The sequence below is a fragment of the Lolium rigidum genome, chromosome 3 (assembly GCF_022539505.1).
Source record: "Lolium rigidum isolate FL_2022 chromosome 3, APGP_CSIRO_Lrig_0.1, whole genome shotgun sequence".
Lineage (NCBI taxonomy): Eukaryota > Viridiplantae > Streptophyta > Magnoliopsida > Poales > Poaceae > Lolium > Lolium rigidum.
The window spans coordinates 205,905,443-205,913,888 of record NC_061510.1 but is presented as its reverse complement, the minus strand read 5'-3'; the positions used below and the strand labels follow the sequence as shown (position 1 = coordinate 205,913,888).

Here is an 8,446-nt window from a genome sequence, read left to right as displayed (position 1 = left end):
GCTAGCTTTGTGGCAATCAAATAGTGTTAATTTGGCTCTCTCACTTACTTTCCTGTTTGATCTAATCAGGTGTTGCTTTCTAGGGGACACTAGTTCATGATTGTGGTGCTCAACCATTGAAGCTATGTTATATTTGCCTTCACTATCCCGATTGATGTAAATATGAGCATCACATCCACACCTTGTTATTTTGACCTTGCGCCTTTTATTTGAAGCATTTTTATCCAAGTAGTCAACAGTATGAGTATCTTTTGTGGAACGGTATCCCTCCCTTGCGCATAAGAAACGCTTCCAGTGAATTACATTGTTCACCATCCTTTGTGACCCAAGATGGACACCAAATCCCACGTGGTGTGCATAGTTCTTGTAAAATGCCTCTACAGAAGCAATGTCATCAAATCTCATGCCTACCATTGGTTTTATTGCCTCGTCGCACACTGGTTTATGCAATGAGCCCTGGAAAGATGAATAGGTCAACACAGCTTTCATAGTTACGAAGATCGAGCACACATATGCATGTAAGCTCTCTGTATCAAACATGCCAAATGATTCTAGAGATTTACATTCATCGTGGTTTTCGGGTAATAGCACTTGTTTCTTCAGTTTGAGAAAATATAGTTATGAGATCTCATGTGCTCATGCCAAACGTAAACACTCGAAAGCCAGTGACCACTATAAAGTGTAGATTTGAATTGTGCAAAAAAAGCATACAATCAGCAGTACACTTACATCTTGCGAAAAGCATTGTCTCTTCTTGGGTGTAGAGAATTCACTAAGAGGAAGCATCCTAGAATTAATCTCTGAAAAAGAGTTGGCATCACTTAATTCTGTCATTCCCAAGCTATTGACTGAGTCTGCAAAATAAATAAAAGACTGAGCTGAAGCACACATGATTATCATGAAGAACCAGAAATATTGGCACTATTGACACCAAAACTTACCTGAGATAGTTGGTACGGTACGCGGATTGGCCGGGCATGCAAGGATTGGTGATGGTGAGGTTGCACTGGTCCCCTCCATTTAGAAGAACAATTCTGTATTAGTTTCATATCAGTAACAGGACAGTAAAATCCAATGAATTCTTTTTCTCTTTAGTAAAATCCAATGAATTCTTTTTCTCTTTACCTATCGTGAGTACAAAACAAGACACATGCCAAGAACCGGATCATGTCTAAAGGTAATGCATTCATATTAGAGAAGGTTACTGAACCACTTAACTGACCGTATTACATACCATAAAGCATCAAAATCAGATAAAAAAATAAGTTGATTTCACTACATGGTGGAAAACTAGGAAGAAATACATGGTGCCATAAAAGAAGATTCCTGCCATCGGTGTATACACTTCGCGTCCTAATTATTGCATGGTAATTTAGGTGAATTAACATGTTCTTCTACAGAAACCTAGAAGTGAAGAAAAATAGAAGAACATAGGCATATCTGAATATTTCTCATACCAAAGAGCATAATTTAATGCAGCAAAGTTTTCTCTTCATTTCATTATCAGAACTGGTATCAAAATAGTTACAAATATTACTCCCTCCATTTGTATTTAATTGACCTTAACTAGAACCACTGCTACTTCATTTGTGATGTGTCCATGCGTCAGTTAAAACCGAACAGAGGTAGTACTTACTACTGTGAGTGAAAACGACAGAACGCAAAACTGTGTACTTTCCTTTTGAATCCTTGTCGGAGAATGTAAGATATTAGTAGCAGGGCCCAAATTAGATAAGGAACTCAATAGATTTCAGGAAAAAGCACAACGAACCGTGGGCGATTTTGTGGCGCCGTCCCAAGCTCGCTTGACGAGCTGCAGCCACCGTCGCTAGGCCTCCATTGCCGCCGCACGAGAGAGGGGAAGAAGGAAGGAATGTCGTTGTCTCCGTCGGTACACGCCGGCACAGGATGGGGAACGACGGAACGCCACTATCGCCGTCGGCTTCGCCTGGACTGGAGGTGGATTTGGGAACTAGGGCTGAACAGAGCGCGTGGGGGTGGAAGGATACATAACCGAAATATGGAGTAGAACGGGGTGTTTGATGCAAAAAATGTTCCACCAGATCTAAAAGCCCGATCTGTGCCACAGATTTCACATCAAATGGTCCAGAATACTCGATCCTTCGATCGCACGTTATGCCCAGATCTCATACAAGTGCCCCCCTACTTTAAGTTTGAAATTCGAATGAGATAATTGAGAAGACTAATACGAGCAATCTCTGTTCTTTTCTGAGAACATCGTTATGGTCAAATTCCATTCAGACACTTTGTTTTTGTCTTCACTGTTATTGGTAGAGATTTGTTTCCTGTAATGTTCTCTTTATTTTCCGAAGTTTCTTCAATTCTTCCTAGCAGTTACTTGAGTATGTTGCCAGTTTCGTACTTCTGACTTTGTTAAATTATCCAGCGACCTCTGTTCTATGGATTAAATATTGTGCTAGGTACATCCTCCAACCATGCTTCGGACTGACTTGTGTCTCAGCTTAGTATCCTTTCTTTTGTATGGCAATTCTATTACTGATAGTGCCTCCTATCTAAATTGCTGACAAATATAGTTCTCTATAAAGAAAATAACCTGGTTATCTAAATTTGGATGCGCTTCGATCGGTGTTTAAGGAATTGTGTATTCTGATACGTTCCTTTTTTTCCCTTTTCATGTTCGAAGTGTTAATTTCCTAAATGAATCAGTTACCTCAAATGGGATGCAAAGCTTCAATTAGTGCTAAAGGAACTGTGTGCTCCTCGACTGAAATTAGTCTTGAATATAATGATAGATGTCTCTAAACTTGATTCCTTATGGGTTCTACTATTCAGTTCTTATTTTTGCACTAGGTTTCAGTGATTCCAGTAAGTTTCACTGCATGGTTTCAATTCACATTTGGTTGTTATTCTATAAGAACAAATTTGGAAAATTTTATTAGTCTCATATACTCCCTATAAAAAACATAAAGTTGTTATGCCACCAGGTATTTATTTTGTCATTAGCACTTTAGCGAGTCATATGACTGGTATCTTGGCCGACAACAACCTGCACCGTGTTTTATGTCTAAAGAAAAGGAGACAAATGCAAGGAATTTCCATAGTTGGTTTAGAGGTCTTTCGTATATGTGATACCTTTATTTTCTTATTATCTTTGTAATTATTTACTTATGGCAAGTTAAACCTGATGTAGTAATATTCAAATGGACATTTAATTTAGGTTCACGAGAAGTGAAATTGCATTTTTATGATGTTAACATCATAAAGTTACCTTACCTTAATTGGCAAAGTTTATATTTTGTTTTCTACTGGTATTGATGGCTTTCTAGCAGATTGCATTATTGGTATTTCTGAAATACATTTTTTAAGACTTCCTACTATTTCTCTAAATGTATTGTGTTAGGATTTTGAAATGACAATATATTGTCTTAGGATTCTGAAATATTTAATATGTTTTGTCCTTTATCAAGTGTTAGGTAAATCTTGTGGCGAGCAGCGGATGGTCGGATAGCTGTGGCTGATGGTGTGGATGGCGTAGCGGAGGATTAGATGGGGTGGAGGGCATGGAGGGAGGTGTAGCACATCAAGGAGGGGTAGGGACATAGGTCAAGAGGAAGAGACTGGACTGTTAGCGCAAATCGGGATGGGATGAACGGTATTAGCTGAAAATAGTGGTGGAAATTATTTACGCACGGGAAACATTTGTAACAGTTCCTGTTTCCTGTGGTATCGGTTAAGGCGCTCAAAATCTTGAACCGAACTTTTCACTGTCTTATACTCACAATAAGTAGAAACATTTTTCTTGGAATTAGTAACTATTCTTTTATGCTTCTTTTAGGATGTTACCTCTTTTAGTACAATAACCATGATTTTGTGTTGAAGCTTATGCAAAAACATAAAAGTTAAAAAAAGTGTAAAATCGTACTAAATTATCACATCTTGCTGTAGCACCTAATTAAATGGCATATCTATAAGATACTAAAGCAGTTAAATTATGGAGTAATTCTTAATACTAAAATATGCTAAAGATTATGGGTTAAATTCTGATTTGATTTTGCCTTTGCGCGATAGCGCAACGGATCATCTAGTTTGTATGATTTTAGCTAGTTCTGCCCTCCTCATACTAAGATTGCCCCCCCCCCCCCTATGCTTCATTCCTAGCTCCATCCCTGGTGGCAGCTCTTGATGCCTTCATAGGGCTCAGCATTGTGGTACTGGCCATGACCCTCCCCATACGTACACATACTTTCCTTCTTCTAAAACGAAGAAGCCACCAGTCCTGTGAATGTTTACAAGAGCCACCATATAAACTGTTGTAGGTGATGATACTGGTGGACGATGCGGCGGGGTTTACGAGCGGATTGACCATTCACCGTGGGACGGCTGCACCCTGGTAGACTTCATCGTCGGTGTCGCAATCGCCTTCGCCATGAAGGTTCTTAAGCGTGACACTTTGTGAAATCAATTATCTTGCGGATAGGTAGATGTTGCGAACTGATCATCAGGACGATATTTCTGCAGAGAATTCTGAAAAAGCGTAAAGCGGTGAAGAAAGTCAGCGTCTGAACAATGGAAATGCTCTTCCGGGGCATACTTCTGTCGAATTCGGTCAGTGACACCAATGTAGGTGCATGCTCGCACGCTCCGGTCCGGACGACCTCGCTTATGGAGTGGACATGAAGGTGATAAGATGGTGTCGCATCCTCAAGGTTCAGTTCATTTACCAAATTTTGTTGTTCATTTCATCCATCTTTCTTAGTCTGAATTAGAATAACAAGACATGGAGAAGGACGATTTTATTTTATTGGGTCCTAAGGTTACTTATAGTTTTTGAATATTCACATACAGAATATTAAACACTATACACCCGCAATTTTCTCTCTTCCTAACCCTCGAAAGATCAACAACATGCGTTCTTTTTTGTCCTTTTTTTAACCCTTTCACTCTATCATGTGTCACCTTCTTGAGAGTGCAGTCTATCGACTTCACTCCATGTTATACATTTTTGCGGAAGACAATCAGCAACACCTTCATTGTGTAAGCGCGCATCCATAATAAAAATATTTGTTGATCCTAAATTGATTCTAAAAATTGCAACAATCTTAATCCAGATAAGATAACCCCACAAAACGAGTATTCCCTTCATTATTAGTCATCGGAAGGGAGAGTATATGCTTAACAAATAAAAACATTGTCCATAGAAATGTGAAAGTAGTACAAGAAAGTACTACCCTCTAATAAAATATATCTGCACATTTTAGTCGAATGTGTCATACTAAATGACAAATTTTATAACAATATACATGACAATTGGACAACACAAATGTGATTTGGATTTAGAGTTTTTGCAAGGACATGAGCACTCCAGCTATGCCCATACTTAATTAATCATGAAATAATATGGTGCCAAGAAAATAGATGGTTACAGTCTTAGCTTCCACATCACCAATTTACCTAATAAATGCTCTTACACGCCAATTAATCCTCTCAAGGCAGCTAGATAAGTATATAATGCTATAAAAGTGATCTAATTTTATTTTGGTTAGCACACCTTTACAAGGATTTTTTTACTGTACAAACAATATCACATTGCAAGAGGTAAAGAACAATGTTTTATTATACAAATAAGGTATATCTTGTCTCTACTACACAACCCGTCACATAATATACAAAGAGATCAATCCATAAAACTATCTGCAGACAGTGCAAGTTAATGTTGTTCTGAAGAAGACCACACTGCTTCTCCATGTCTACTCCTTCACTTACTGAACACATTTTCAGAAGAACAAAAACAATTTAGTTCACAAAGAAATTTGACGCCAAAAATAGAAAAAGAAATGTGTGCTTCTTTGTAGATATAGAAGACCTTATATCTGCATTGGACCCTATATGGTCATAGGACCTTGAGCAGATGACCTCAAACACAACGGTTCCTTTGCATGCCACAGCAGGCTCCGGCGTGGACCAAACTGTTGTCGCAACCAAAGCCAATCATCAGAGAGAAATAGAATAGTTAATTTGTTTCTTTCCAAAAATAGATGTGCAAGGGACATGATAGTAAAATATATAAGAAATATCTAAGCAACGGTTAGGCAACAGCCAACCATATTTTAATTTACATTGCGCAAATATGGATTCTGAATCCTTATTAAAAACTGAACTTGTGAGGAATAATCATCATCCACTTAGGTATTTGGGGCTATCCAGTCAGGCTATCCGAACTTAAGAAAGTACATAACGTTGAAGTTTGTATGAGCTAAATGTTTAGGTTGCATCATTTTCCACCAAACAATAAGTCTATTAGCTCACCTTCAGAAAAAGTTAAGGTCAATATAGTTTTCTAGTCCATCATTATCACAAACTAATTTGGGACCCAAAAAACGTGACAAAAACACAATTTACCAACAATCAGCATTAGAGGGAAAAAAAAGTTAGGATGAATAATTTTGAGTGGAGGTCATCATGAGAGTTTTCCACATCACAAATCTTGAGTGGAGCAGCATTTGACAACGGAATAACAAATTGGCGAAACAAATTATCACTTAAACTGGGCACTTAGGAGTCACCTAAATCAGCAGCGTCAGCCACTTATGGTACACAGCCATGGCAAGCGCCACCACTTCCACGACCGAGAACATGACCACCACACCACCACCTCACCCTCATTCTCCCCGATGTTCATCTCGCCGCACCTCTCCACACTGTCCACCTCCTGCAAACATACAAATTTTTTACAATGTGAACAACATCTAGGAAACATTTTTTTTCAGGAAAGCATACAGAAAATATATAACTTCGATTCCGAACAGGCCAACGGGCGCTCTGCACCAACTTCTTGAAGGCATGCCAAACAATGGAGGGATGACCCGTGTGACCATAAATATGCCTCTCATCTTCAAGCAAAAGCAAGGCAGCATGACCATGAATGTTGAACCTTCATTCTGTTGGCTAACCAGAGTGAGGGTACTGCATATATATCAAGTCCACCTAATTCATTCTGAAAAATCAAATAGCTATTAGAAATTTTTACCGCACATACGAAGACGAAAACATCACAATGCCTTAATATTCCTTTTTGGCAGATTAATTATACGAACTGAACAAATTCACACCAGTTGATCGAAGATCACAAGATCAGACCTATCCACCATTTTTATTGCATGATCAGAATTAACTCATTAGAATAAGGAAGAGAACATCATAAGACCTACGTATTGGTAATTGTCCCGAGATCTTGACTTGTGCTATCTTACCTCATCGCTGATCATTTTAGAAGATAACTTGAGGAATCAATTCGTTTGTGTTGACGATGCTCGAGGGGCAGATGTGTGGCGGTTGCCATTGTCATCCGCTAGGATCAGGTACCATAGTGTTGCCGGTGAAGAGAGATCGCGAGGCGTGGGGCGGTCCTCCTTCCACCGTCTTCTCTTGCCTCCTTCTACACCGTGTGCATCGGTGCATCCGATCCGTCGAGCGACTGGCGCCGCTGCTAGGAGAAAAGAGGGCGCCGTAGGGAGGGGAGGCCCAACGTCCTTCACTGCGGCAGTGGAGGACCCATCTGTGGTGCTCTGCGTCTCTGCGATGGAGGCCGCGAGGTCCGGCTGTGTGGACGGGGGAAATGTTGTGGGCGTGGCATGGGTTGATATTGCGGGGGACGAAAGATATTTTGGTGATTGGTGTTTCCCGTATGCTTTCCATGCATTACTAATTGTTATTCCTGATTGATTGTGACGATTTTCTAATTTTGGTCATTTCTTGATTGTTGTGATTTCGCGATTAATACTCCCTATTTAATTCCTTATCTGGCATGACGTTTTTAATGCTCCTGCCGTTGATTTGGAAATATTAAGGGGGGTATATTGCGGTGATGTTGCCTGATGAATTTATTTTCCATGTTATGGTGCGGTTCTATTGCGTGATTGTCTAATGCATTGTTTGATGGTGCGGTGGGAGGGCAAAATGGTCAGATAAAAATATGTAGGACGAAACTTTCGACCGGAGGAAACAGAACCAGTTCTTCCTTTTTATATAGTAGAGATAGAGATAGAGATAGAGATATAGTAGAGATATCGTGCTAATAGCATGATATATTTCAAATAGCGTTTTCAAAATAATACTAAATATAGCCTAAAAATAAATAATTTACTACAACGAATGGATATATAGTTCAAAACTGACTGAATCATACATACATACATAACCACACCTAAAAATAGATCACAAATATTTTAGAAGGATAACATCAACATGTCAAGGGGGAACAACATAGTATAAATTATTTATTAAAAATTATTAGCATTTGCGATATTATCTTTTGATTTAGAAGTGGAACCAACATATTGCACTTCATCACCACAAAAAAGTGAAAGAAACTTGCCCGAAAAAATAGCGCTAACGCTATGAAGTTTTAGCGCGATATAACATGCTATTCGCAAATACCGCCACAGCGAGCAAAATTACCAAAATT

General features: G+C 39.1%; 2 long non-coding RNA genes across 2 annotated transcripts; both read right to left on the bottom strand.

Annotated features, from left to right (window-relative positions):
* Positions 1-412: 412 nt before the first annotated feature.
* On the bottom strand, positions 413-1,930 carry LOC124698866. Its single transcript, XR_007001150.1, has 4 exons — positions 1,772-1,930; positions 942-1,034; positions 730-854; positions 413-456 (listed from the first exon to the last, which is right to left on the bottom strand). It is a non-coding gene; the product is annotated as an uncharacterized LOC124698866 (long non-coding RNA).
* A 3,627-nt stretch (positions 1,931-5,557) lies between these two features.
* LOC124698865 lies at positions 5,558-7,565 on the bottom strand. Its single transcript, XR_007001149.1, has 3 exons — positions 6,546-7,565; positions 5,846-5,948; positions 5,558-5,744 (listed from the first exon to the last, which is right to left on the bottom strand). It is a non-coding gene; the product is annotated as an uncharacterized LOC124698865 (long non-coding RNA).
* Positions 7,566-8,446: the final 881 nt, after the last annotated feature.